We start from the raw sequence: 13594 nt of genomic DNA, 5'->3' as shown, positions 1-13594 counted from the left end.
AAAAACGAGATACTTATCTCACATCATTTTCACAAACAGACTTCCTCATCAAAACACAAACACCAAACATCTAAAAGCCAACAGCTTCACTTGCAGTCCACTTACAGGTGCGCGCACAGGTGCACGTGCACCTGAATTTGTATGGTATTCTGGGCTACGGGGGCGGGCTGAAATCACGTCACGCACGTTATCCTAATGGGAAAAGGATACAAACAGAAAGCTAACATCAGCTACGTGCGTGAACAAAGAAGGAGACCCTAATCACTGTACAACTAACATAAAGGTACCACTACAAAGGTATAACCTTTTCCACAAAGGTAGTTCACAGTCACTGAGTTACAGGATTTTAGAACATCAAAATTACTTGTTGCTAGGTACTCGTTGATAAGAGTCTTTCACTACGTTCCGTGTAGCTCTTCCTCTCGCCGACTAGCGTCTGTATACGTCCTTGGGACCACAAAGTGCATAGATCTGCTTTGAAGCAGTCCTCCCAGCCAACAGCTTCACTTGCAGTCCACTTACAGGTGCACGTGCGGGTGCGTGTGCACCTGAAGTTATATGGTATTCTGGACTACGGGGCAGGCTAAAATCACATCGCACATGTTATCCTAATGGGAAAAGGATACAAACAGAAAGCTAACGTCAGCTACGTGCGTGCATGATCAAAGGAGAGCCTAATCACTGTGCAACTAACATATAGGTACCACTAGAAAGGTACGACCTTTGTCACAAAGATAGCTCACAGTCACTGAGTTACGGGATGGTAGAACATCATAATTACTTGTTGCCAGGTCCTTGATGATAAGAGTGTTTCGCTACATTCTGTGTAGCTCTTCCTCTCGCCGACTAGCGTCTGTATACGTTCTTGGGACCATAAAGTGCATAGATCTGCTTTGATGAACACACGTAGGGGAGTCCCCCAAATGAACCATTCAGCAACTAATTTGATAGCCCAGTTTTAGCTCATACTAGGCCCCATTCCATATGCTGTTTTGATCACCACACAGAATATAAAATATAATACACAGTGTTTATCATTTTGTACAAAAAAGTAATAATTTATTACATAGGCCATTGGTCCTACGTTTACACAAAAATATAAAAAAAAGGCCACATGAATACATATATCAATATGGGAGATGTATATATACATCTGATGGCATTTTAGTGATTTAATCATGAAACAGAAGGTGACACAAAGACAATTCTATAGTATGGAGGAAAGAGGGCACAAACCACTGTCTTCCTGGCCCTATCTGGCTAATAGGTCACAGAAGTCCTCCAAAACATAGTGTCACCTAATACATATTCTAAAATTGATTATGCATGACAAGAATTGTACTTGACTAAAAATACACATCCCAGTTCGACGTCCATAGTGGCGATGTTGAACCATATAGCATAACTCGTTGGTACAGAGTGATGCAAAGGACGTTTCGGCAGGACATCAGTTATACTGCCTTCGTCAGGACCCCAAAGGAGATGGAGCTCTGTAGATGTGATAAAGATTTAGCTTTATTATCAAATGAATAAAAAACATGTTGTAAAATCAGTGCCTATAAAAACGGCTGCTGAAGAAATGAAATTATCGAAACGTGAGACTAAAAGAAAAAACCTCCACCAACGCAACACCAAACTATTGTGTACAGAGAAAAAAACACAAAATCAACACCTACCCAGTGTGGTGATATCTACATTGAGAGCACCCTCCACCTAAGAACGGTGAAGGGCAAGAGAAAATTAAAACAACCAATGAAATAAGATCCCCAACAAGGTTGTGTGTGGTGATCCTGTGCCCAAAGACCGGTGTGTCGAGTGCCCCAAAAGACCGAACCCAAGGCTAAAAGCCCCATATCGCCCCAAAGCAGTGTATATGTAGAAAAAGAGAGGAGGAAGGGGCTGAATGGGCCCTCAACTTACTTAGAAAAAACAAACGGTCCTCCAGAAGTAAAGTTGCTGCCACCGAAGCGGCGTAAAGGGAAAAGAACCTCCTGGTCTGCAGACATAGGGACAAGAAAAGCATAGAACAATGACGCCCTAGTCAAAAGGGGAGATATCGACCCAAAATGGACTACAAATCTAACCCTGAGCCCTGCAAGGAGCCCCACCCATGCTCACCTAGATGGGGGGACTGGGTGTGCCCTCAGCGGGTATGCCTCTGTTGACTGTCATGTGGATCAAACGTCCATGTAGCCAAATTCAGTGGTCCGGGGCAACTATATAGTCAGGCGTCCTCCCGTAAATGTTCCTAGGCTGGAAACAAAGGAACAGAAAAAGCCAGATTAACTTGGCTGTGCAATCATGAATAGAGGATCTATACGTGCTAATCGCTCATAGTTAATGAACATTACACAGCTTGGAAATACATGTAGAGCCGTGTGCATGGGTGTTTACATGAAGCGCGTGGTACATGCCCTTAGCAACATGACCCATATATCGGGCATACGGACATGGTGACTCATAACTTTAGAATGCGGTGCCTACCTGGGAAACGCTGCTCAACTTTGCGAGGAAGGCGCCGAACGTGACTTTGTAGAAAGCCTTCCACTTGACACCCCGTGTCCGCGGTGTTATATCATCCGCATAACCCAGCACGGGAGAAGCGGTGTACGCGCGCCGACTGTAGGTCCATAGAAACAAAGAAAGGACACCTGGTAGTCTAGAGTACTGGTGTTTATATGCAGAGCCCATGCATAGACAAAGAAATGGGACTAGAAACTGAAACCGACGACCAGGGATAAATTTCAAAAGTGTCGATGGAACTTTTACTAAGCCCCACACTGAGGGGCTAATTAAACCCAACGTCACGCCGTGAGATATAAAATAATAAGGGGTCATAAATCAGGCTATAAAGAATGCCCTCAATCTCGTACCACTAAATAGGTAAAAGGAATGCCTAAGCAAACCTAAAACTAAAAAGTAAAGAATAATGATAAAGAGAGTAAATAAACATATTTAAAGTGAAAAGCAGCAACGAGATGAGCCAGATGGCTCGAACCTAATATGCAAAGGCGGGATTACCCTAGTTCACAGACGGGTGCCCACAAAGGGACCGAGACCAGGATGATAACAATCACCATCGTGTAGGGTTGCTCTCATTTAGACCCCGTTCAATTGTATCTAGCCGATGTATCCACCTGGCCTCAGCCAAGTTCAGGCTGCGTGGCGAGATGTTTTGTCTAGGGAGAGCTTCCAAAATCCACCAATATAGGTCCTCAGGGGAGTGACCATATTCCATATAGTGAGATACTAGTGGTGCATTAATGTTCTTACACCTGATACGTGATCTATGTTCTACTATACGTGTGTGGGTTGGTCTCGAAGTCTGGCCAACATACTTAAGGCCACATGGACACTGAATACAGTATATAGCGTTAGGAGTTTTGCAGTTAGTCATGCCACGGATATCCCATTTTCTGTCTCTCACCTGAAATTCTTTGATTTTTTTGGTATATTTGCAGACAGAACAGCCCCCACAGCGGAAGTGTGCCGCCAATGGGCGGAGATCCCAACCCGTGGTTCTGTTTCGGGAAACCTGTGATTTTGCATGCACAAACAGGTCCCTCAAATTTTTCTGTCTAGTCATGGCAAAAAGGGGTATTGGTTCGTCGCTCAGTTCCAATTTGACCAAAGGCCAAAATTTCTTGATCAATTTCTTGACTGCATACATATGCGTCGAATAAGGCAGCACACAGACAAGTATTTCTTCAGTAGTATGTGCTTTTGGGGTGAGGAGGCATTCCCTAGGGGTGAATCTCGCTCTTTTGGCCGCCTTGGAGACCAATTTACTTGGGTAACCCCTTGCCACCAAACGCATTTTGAGATTATCTGCGTGGGTGGTATATTCAGTAATAGATGTACAATTTCTGTGCAGTCGCAGAAATTGACCATACGGAAGATTCTCTTTTACTCCCCTCGGATGGAAACTCGAGAAATGAAGCAGTGTGTTTCTATCCGTAGGTTTTCTGAATAGTGAGCACTCTAGGATGTCATTCCTCACATATATTCTGAGGTCCAGAAACTGGATCTCTTTTGTGCTGGAATTGATTGTAAATTTGATCTCTGTGTGTTGCCTATTGATCCACAAGAAAAATTCCTGGAGAGCCGAGGCCGAACCCTGCCAAATCAAAAAGATATCATCAATGTAGCGTCGCCATAGTTTAATGTGGCCCACAAACGGGTTTGTTTCCGAGAGGACAAAATTATGTTCCCACATTGCCATATATAGTATGGCTATGCTGGGGGCAAAGGCCGCACCCATCACCGTCCCATGGGTCTGTAGAAAGAACTGATCTTTGTATTGAAAATAGTTCTTTTCAAAGGCCATCGTGAGCAACTCCAAGATAAATTCTGCAGGGGTGTTCCGGGTTGATCCTTCAATGGTGAGAATTTCACGTACACATTGGACCGCCTCCTGTTGAGGAATACTCGTGTAAAGTGCACATATGTCCAAGGTAACCAGGATCTCTTCCTCAGTGTCAAATGGTCTTCCTTCCACCAATTTGATCACTGAGGAACTGTCACGTAGATAAGTGTTCGTTTCCTGGCTAAGATGTTGCAAAAATTTGTCAATATATTTACATATAGGCTCAAGGACCGAGCCGCAGCCAGCAACGATGGGGCGACCCGGTGGGTTGTCGGCATTCTTATGAATTTTTGGAATAGCATAGAATGTAGGGGTACGCCCCTCTGAAAGATTCAGAAAATCAAACTCATCTTTGGAAATCCAACCCGTTCAAGAGCCAGCGTAGTAGTTGACTGTATGGCCTGACTGACTTGTGTGGTAAGATTCAGACAGTTTGTTGCTGTTTATAGAGTTTCCAAGTTTTTGGTCTTTGTTTTTCTTTCCTTTTTTGAGGTTTTACATTTGGTGGATTTGGTTGATGTGTGTTCACTGGTAGTCATCACTTTGATTCCATGGTGGTGCTGGGTTTGAGGTGTCTGGTGTGAGCTTTGTGCCCCTTTCTTCACGACTCCGAGGCTCTCTCCCTGTGGCGCCTTACAGTGTATTCATTAGTTTCCTTTATTCTGCATTATCAGTTTCTTTATCGGGATCAGATGGCAGATACTGCTACGTTAAGTTTTACGGAGGACCAGATTTCCGACATACTTAAGGGCCCTTCGTTTTTTGATCTTGGCAGCCCTAATGCCAATGTCCCCCAGACATCATTGGGTGAGGACCTGCTTAAGATGAAGAAAAAGTCTTTTCGCACTGAATTACACGGACATTTCCTTCGGGAATATTTGAAGGCTAACATCATCCCGGCTGGTTTAGTAGTCAGGAATGAACCATGCCTATTCCTTGAAGACGCAACTTATAAGACTAACTTCAGTTTTATTGCCACTAAATGTAGCCGTGACCTTATGTACCTCACCATATCCACTGCGCAACGCCTCACTAGCCATATACAAATTGAGTTGGATGAGGCAGAAGCAAAATTCCGTAGCAGCACGGCTATTCTTAATGCACAAGAAAAGCTCAAGGAGGTTCAAAAATCATTTGAGGAGTTCAAAAATATTACCCTGACCAAAAAAACTAAAAAACTGGCCAAAGATATACAGGAGTTCAGGCTGGAGACTATTTATCCATACTTGGCAGCCGACTTCCTCCAGACTAGAGGCAGCAAGAACCCAATAGGAGGCCAGCCAAGGAGACAGGGATCTAGAGTAAGTTTCTCGAGCTCAGGTAGCAATTCGTCCCAGGGCTCCAACCAGGGATATAATCTGGGGCCCTATATGCAGGAAATACCGCAGTACCCTTCCGGTGCTCAACCATCCGGCTATGGACCTTTTTTAGGCAGAGGCCCCATGCAAGGTCAATATTGGGGCCCCCAATATCCGCCCCTGATGTGGTTCCCTCCGGCATGCAGATAGCAGCAACGCAGGAGGAGGTAATACAGACGGATTCATGTCTCACCTTGCCCATATTCAACCTGTCAGGGAAGATTCTTACTCAGGCACAGAAGAATGTTCTAACTAAGGGGCTTTCATTTGTCCCAACGACCAGCACTGACTGGTTTGGAGTTGAAACTGATGCTAGAAAATTCCTGAGGAAAGTCAGATTGAAATCCTTCTTCAAAAATGTGGAACCGCTGGAAAGATGTTCCGATACAGGACTAAAAGGTCCTCTTCCTTCACACCTACCGACAATCAGGTGACAAAGGAAATTCTGACCTTTGAGAAATGTGTCCTTAAGGGGATCCGGGACTTGGAGCACAACAAACAGCAACTCAGATATAACCTGTCCAACTTGGAACAACAAGCCATTAAAACCCTGTCTGAGGACTCCGAATTGGTTATTAAACCCGCCGACAAGGGGGGTGGTATAGTGATTTTTAACCAAGAACAATACCATATGATGGCCTCTAATTTATTAGAAGATACGGTCAGCTATAAGAAAATCAAAAAGGACCCTCGCACTGACCTCAGTCAGGCCATACAGTCAACTACTACGCTGGCTCTTGAACGAGGATGGATTTCCAAAGATGAGTTTGATTTTCTGAATCTTTCAGAGGGGCATACCCCTACATTCTATGCTATTCCAAAAATTCATAAGAATGCCGACAACCCACCGGGTCGCCCCATCGTTGCTGGCTGCGGCTCGGTCCTTGAGCCTATATGTAAATATATTGACAAATTTTTGCAACCTCTTAGCCAGGAAACGAACACTTATCTACGTGACAGTTCCTCAGTGATCAAATTGGTGGAAGGAAGACCATTTGACACTGAGGAAGAGATCCTGGTTACCTTGGACATATGTGCACTTTACACGAGTATTCCTCAACAGGAGGCGGTCCAATGTGTACGTGAAATTCTAACCATTGAAGGATCAACCCGGAACACCCCTGCAGAATTTATCTTGGAGTTGCTCACGATGGCCCTTGAAAAGAACTATTTTCAATACAAAGATCAGTTCTTTCTACAGACCCATGGGACAGCGATGGGTGCGGCCTTTGCCCCCAGCCTAGCCATACTATATATGGCAATGTGGGAACATCATTTTGTCCTCTCGGAAATGAACCCGTTTGTGGGCCACATTAAACTATGGCGACGCTACATTGATGATATCTTTTTGATTTGGCAGGGTTCGGCCTCGGCTCTCCAGGAATTTTTCTTGTGGATCAATAGGCAACACACAGAGATCAAATTTACAATCAATTCCAGCACAAAAGAGATCCAGTTTCTGGACCTCAGAATATATGTGAGGAATGACATCCTAGAGTGCTCACTATTCAGAAAACCTACGGATAGAAACACACTGCTTCATTTCTCGAGTTTCCATCCGAGGGGAGTAAAAGAGAATCTTCCGTATGGTCAATTTCTGCGACTGCGCAGAAATTGTACATCTATTACTGAATATACCACCCACGCAGATAATCTCAAAATGCGTTTGGTGGCAAGGGGTTACCCAAGTAAATTGGTCTCCAAGGCGGCCAAAAGAGCGAGATTCACCCCTATGGAATGCCTCCTCACCCCAAAAGCACATACTACTGAAGAAAAACTTGTCTGTGTGCTGCCTTATTCGACGCATACGTATGCAGTCAAGAAATTGATCAAGAAATTTTGGCCTTTGGTCAAATTGGAACTGAGCGACGAACCAATACCCCTTTTTGCCATGACTAGACAGAAAAAATTGAGGGACCTGTTTGTGCATGCAAAATCACAGGTTTCCCGAAACAGAACCACAGGTTGGGATCCCCGCCCATTGGTGGGACACTTCCCCTGTGGGGGCTGTTCTGTCTGCAAATATACCAAAAAAATCAAAGAATTTCAGGTGAGAGACAGAAAATGGGATATCCGTGGCATGACTAACTGCAAAACTCCTAACGCTATATACTGTATTCAGTGTCCATGTGGCCTTAAGTATGTTGGCCAGACTTCGAGACCAACCCACACACGTATAGTAGAACATAGATCACGTATCAGGTGTAAGAACATTAACGCACCACTAGTATCTCACTATATGGAATATGGTCACTCCCCTGAGGACCTATATTGGTGGATTTTGGAAGCTCTCCCTAGACAAAACATCTCGCCACGCAGCCTGAACTTGGCTGAGGCCAGGTGGATACATCAGCTAGATACAATTGAACGGGGTCTAAATGAGAGCAACCCTACACGATGATGATTGTTATCATCCTGGCCTCGGTCCCTTTGTGGGCTCCCGTCTGTGAACTAGGGTAATCCCGCCTTTGCATATTAGGTTCGAGCCATCTGGCTCATCTCTTTGCTGCTTTTCACTTTAAATATGTTTATTTACTCTCTTTACCATTATTCTTTACTTTTTAGTTTTAGGTTTGCTTAGGCATTCCTTTTACCTATTTAGTGGTACGAGATTGAGGGCATTCTTTATAGCCTGATTTATGACCCCTTATTATTTTATATCTCACGGCGTGACGTTGGGTTTAATTAGCCCCTCAGTGTGGGGCTTAGTAAAAGTTCCATCGACACTTTTGAAATTTATCCCTGGTCGCCGGTTTCAGTTTCTAGTCCCATTTCTTTGTCTATGCATGGGCTCTGCATATAGACACCAGTACTCTAGACTACCAGGTGTCCTTTCTTTGTTTCTATGGACCTACAGTCGGCGTGCGTACACCGCTTCTCCCGTGCTGGGTTATGCGGATGATATAACACCGCGGACACGGGGTGTCAAGTGGAAGGCTTTCTACAAAGTCACGTTCGGCGCCTTCCTCGCAGAGTTGAGCAGCATTTCCCAGGTAGGCACCGCATTCTAAAGTTATGAGTCACCATGTCCGTATGCCCGATATATGGGTCATGTTGCTAAGGGCATGTACCACGCGCTTCATGTAAACACCCATGCACATGGCTCTACATGTATTTCCAAGCTGTGTAATGTTTATTAACTATGAGCAATTAGCACGTATAGATCCTCTATTCATGATTGCACAGCCAAGTTAATCTGGCTTTTTCTGTTCCTTTGTTTCCAGCCTAGGAACGTTTACGGGAGGACGCCTGACTATATAGTTGCCCCGGACCACTGAATTTGGCTACATGGACGTTTGATCAACATGACAGTCAACAGAGGCATACCTGATGAGGGCACACCCAGTCCCCCCATCTAGGTGAGCATGGGTGGGGCTCCTTGCAGGGCTCAGGGTTAGATTTGTAGTCCATTTTGGGTCGATATCTCCCCTTTTGACTAGGGCGTCATTGTTCTATGCTTTTCTTGTCCCTATGTCTGCAGACCAGGAGGTTCTTTTCCCTTTACGCCGCTTCGGTGGCAGCAACTTTACTTCTGGAGGACCGTTTCTTTTTTCTAAGTAAGTTGAGGGCCCATTCAGCCCCTTCCTCCTCTCTTTTTCTACATATACACTGCTTTGGGGCGCTACGGGGCTTTTAGCCTTGGTTTCGGTCTTTTGGGGCACTTGACACACCGGTCTTTGGGCACAGGATCACCACCCACAACCTTGTTGGGGATCTTATTTCATTGGTTGTTTTAATTTTCTCTTGCCCTTCACCGTTCTTAGGTGGAGGGTGCTCTCAATGTAGATATCACCACACTGGGTAGGTGTTGGTTTTGTGTTTTTTTCTCTGTACACAGTAGTTTGGTGTTGCGTTGGTGGAGGTTTTTTCTTTTAGCCTCACGTTTCGATAATTTCATTTCTTCAGCAGCCGTTTTTATAGGCACTGATTTTACAACATGTTTTTTATTCATTTGATAATAAAGCTAAATCTTTATCACATCTACAGAGCTCCATCTCCTTTGGGGTCCTGACGAAGGCAGTATAACGTCCTTTGCATCACTCTGTACCAACGAGTTATGCTATATGGTTCAACATCGCCACTATGGACGTCGACCTGGGATGTGTATTTTTAGTCAAGTACAATTCTTGTCATGCATAATCAATTTTAAAATATGTATTAGGTGACACTATGTTTTGGAGGACTTCTGTGACCTACTAGCCAGATAGGGCCAGGAAGACAGTGGTTTGTGCCCTCTTTCCTCCATACTATAGAATTGTCTTTGTGTCACCTTCTGTTTCATGATTAAATCACTAAAATGCCATCAGATGTATATATACATCTCCCATATTGATATATGTATTCATGTGGCCTTTTTTTATATTTTTGTGTAAACGTAGGACCAATGGCCTATGTAATAAAGTATTACTTTTTTGTACAAAATGATAAACACTGTGTATTATACTTTATATTCTGATGAAAACAGCATATGGAATGGGGCCTAGTATGAGCTAAAACTGGGCTATCAAATTAGTTGCTGAATGGTTCATTTGGGGGACTCCCCTACGTGTGTTCATCTTGTTACTCATTTGCCCCCTGTATGCCTTTTGAGTATTCTTCCCTTGTGTGGTTAGATCTGCTTTGAAGCAGTCCTTCCAGCCAACAGCTTCACTTGCAGTCCACTTACAGGTGCGTGCGCGGGTGCGCGTGCACCTGAAGTTATATGGTATTCTGGACTACAGGGGCGGGCTGAAATCACATCACACATGTTATCTTGTTGCCAGGTCCTCGTTGATAAGAGTGTTTCGCTACATTCCGTGTAGCTCTTCCTCTCGCCGACTAGCGTCTGTATACGTCCTCGGGACCACAAAGTGCATAAATCTGCTTTGAAGCAGTCCTCCCAGCCAACAGCTTCACTTGCAGTGCACTTATAGTTCTGCAGCCGATGCTTGTTCACAAGCATTATGTCCTCTCATCATTAGTTTGGATCCAGAAGCCCACTGTAGTAGGCTATCAGTTTGCGTCCCGAAGTGCTTTTCTGTGTGAGTACTGCTGTGAGCACCACACACCGTGGGTAATAATAAGCAGTTCTCAGATACCTCAAGGTTCGTAGCGCTATGTAAATGCTAAATTATTATTATTATTATTATTATTATTATTATTATTATTATTATTATTATTATTGTTATTACCCCATTCGAGTGTGAGAATAAGTTAAATTCTGCACTGTAATCAGGGATTCCCAAGATTGAGGCAGTGCATATTGCCCTTTTAAATTCATCAAATACCTTCTGTTATGTCATGTGTCCAGATGAGTTTACTGTCACCCTCCTGAGCCTCCTTAAGTTCATTTAAAAGGGCTTGAGCATATGTGCTGTAGTCAGACACCCAGGCCCTGCAATAATTGCAAAGACCTAAGAATTGCTGCATCTCCTTCACAGTCTTTGGCTGCAGCGTTTTCATGATTGCCTATGGCCTTTCAGGTGATAGCTTCCTACCTTCCTGTGAGATTAATTGTCCAATGTATAGAACTTCTTCTTGGCAGTATTGTAATTCTGCCTTGTCCACCTGGTATCCCTTCTCTGCCAATACTGTCATGAAATGTATCAAATCTCTTTGACACTGTTCATCTGTCCTGCAACATACCAGAATATTGTCCACATATTGGATCACTGTGCTGTCTAAAGGTTCATTCCCCAGGTCCATTTGAAGGACCTTAATGAATATGGAATGAGATTCACAGTACCCCTCTGGTAACCTGGCATGTTTCCATTTTTTATTTCTATATAGAAATTAGGGCAAGCCCTTTGATTCCTCATGAAGAGGAATAGAAAAGAATACATTCTTCAAGTCTATTACTATGAAATGTGTGGCTTCTACTGGGATGCTGCATAATATTGTCACAGGATTGGGAACTAAGGGAAACTCTGCTTCAACAATATTATTCATAGGGGGCAAATCCTGAATAAAAGGCCACAACCCTGCTGCTGGCTTCTTCGCTAGGTACACAGCCGTGTTAAATTGAGACTCTGATGATACTAAGATTCCCTGTTGCACTAGTGTGGAAGTTGTCTCCAAAATGCCATTGTTTGCCTCCTTAGACAGGGGGTATTGTTTTGCCCACTGTAGAATCACCCCAGGCTTCAGTTTGATTTGACTGCTCCTACCCTTTTCAACAGGCCAACGTCATACAGGCTGTTTGCCCATAAAATGCTTGGAACCTGTGCTAAATCATCCTTGGTAAACAGTGGTGTCTTTTTCACCAGGGCCATCCTCTGTGGGACTTCCCTGTACTTGATTCTCATCATGTAAGAAATTCTCATGAAAAACGTCTCAATATCTGAATAGTCGTCACTAAACAATTCTTTGTATGTCAAGTCAGTGTCCTTCTCCTACATCGATTACTGCTCTCCAGGCTCTCCCTGTATAATTTGTCTCGTGAATCACTATTCTATTCCCTTACTATAACTGTTTCCAATTCTAGTGGGAATACTTGTCCTTCCTCCTCATCCAGGGGAATTTCTGGCCTCAACAAAATCTCGTCTGGTAAACAAAGTAGTTTACCTTGTATCCATGGGAGCCATGCTAGCAATATATTTACGCCATACTGAAATACCCCAGGATCGAGGGGCACCCCACCCTCTGTACGGTCTGGCCACAGAATGCTTGAAAACATTCTTGTGCATTCACATAGTGAATACCTGGAGTAGAGCATACTATTCCCTGATCAGTGAATGAGATGGTCATATGGTCATGTTGAGCTTACTCATCATGTCCCTTCCCATTATATTAACTGGTGCCTGGTGGGAATATAACAGCGGCATGGAAAGATCATGCTCTCCAACCGAGATTGGCAGTTCATCAGGGAATGGAACAAAATCTGTGGCCTCAGAAAAAACTTGAGCATTCATGGCAATGCCTGACATGGGGTATCTCCCCTCCCTAACACAGGACCTGGTGGCTCCCGCATTTATGAGAAAGGAGAAAGTCTTGTCACCTATGGTTACGACCACTCATAGTTCCTCATTCTAGTTGGGTGTAACAGATAGGATTGAACACATCAAGTCAGTCTGTGGGCTGTCCTGTTGTGGGTATAAGCTTATCCCTGTGAACGGATACCCTCCCACTATAGTGGCATTCCCTAGTCTTGGGGCAGGAGTCTGTACTGCAGTATCAAAATGGCTCATGGCTACAGTGTTCTGCTGCATTGGTGCTTGTGGTGCTGCCTGTGGTTGCTGTGTGTATACAGGTGCTTGCAGTGTCTGCATCATGGGTTGTTGTAACTGCGCTGGTGCATGCTGTGCCGGTGTCATTTGTGGCGCATAAGGCAGTGGCTGTGTGTGATCCTGGGAATAATAGTCAGGTTGCTCTGTGGTGTATGCTGGCAGATGTGTCGTCTCCTCACTTGGGTCTTGCCAATTCTGTTGCATTCCTCCCCTGCTTCTACACACCTGTTCTACATGGCCAACTTTCCTGCATGTCTAACATTGTGGTGGGAGTTCCATGGGCCTGGACTGTCCCCTGTTAAATCCTTCTAGTTGCTGCGCGTGGTATCCTTCTCCTCTCCCCCTGGACATGCCTCTCTTCTTGCTTCCTTTCCTCTTGTTTTTTTTCCTCACGTTCTCTTACATTACCCTACAATAATATACTATAGTCAATTGAATTTCCGACCACAGCTACACCTCCATCCCCACTAATATCTTCAATTGATTCAGTACCTGCTTTTGTAATCCCTAACTTAGCATGTGAAAAAACAAACCCACAGTTTTGTCCCTCCCAATGATGATCGAGGATGCTGTTTGTTACTGCAGTACCAGAGGATCCCCGCTTGCCCAGTAGGACGAAGGTTCCTTGCAGCAGCTGTTACTTCTGATCCACTTGTTGGCCAAGA

Source organism: Ambystoma mexicanum, chromosome 4q (assembly GCF_040938575.1).
Source record: "Ambystoma mexicanum isolate Mex_15411 chromosome 4q, UKY_AmexF1_1, whole genome shotgun sequence".
NCBI lineage: Eukaryota > Metazoa > Chordata > Amphibia > Caudata > Ambystomatidae > Ambystoma > Ambystoma mexicanum.
This window is presented reverse-complemented; position numbering follows the sequence as displayed.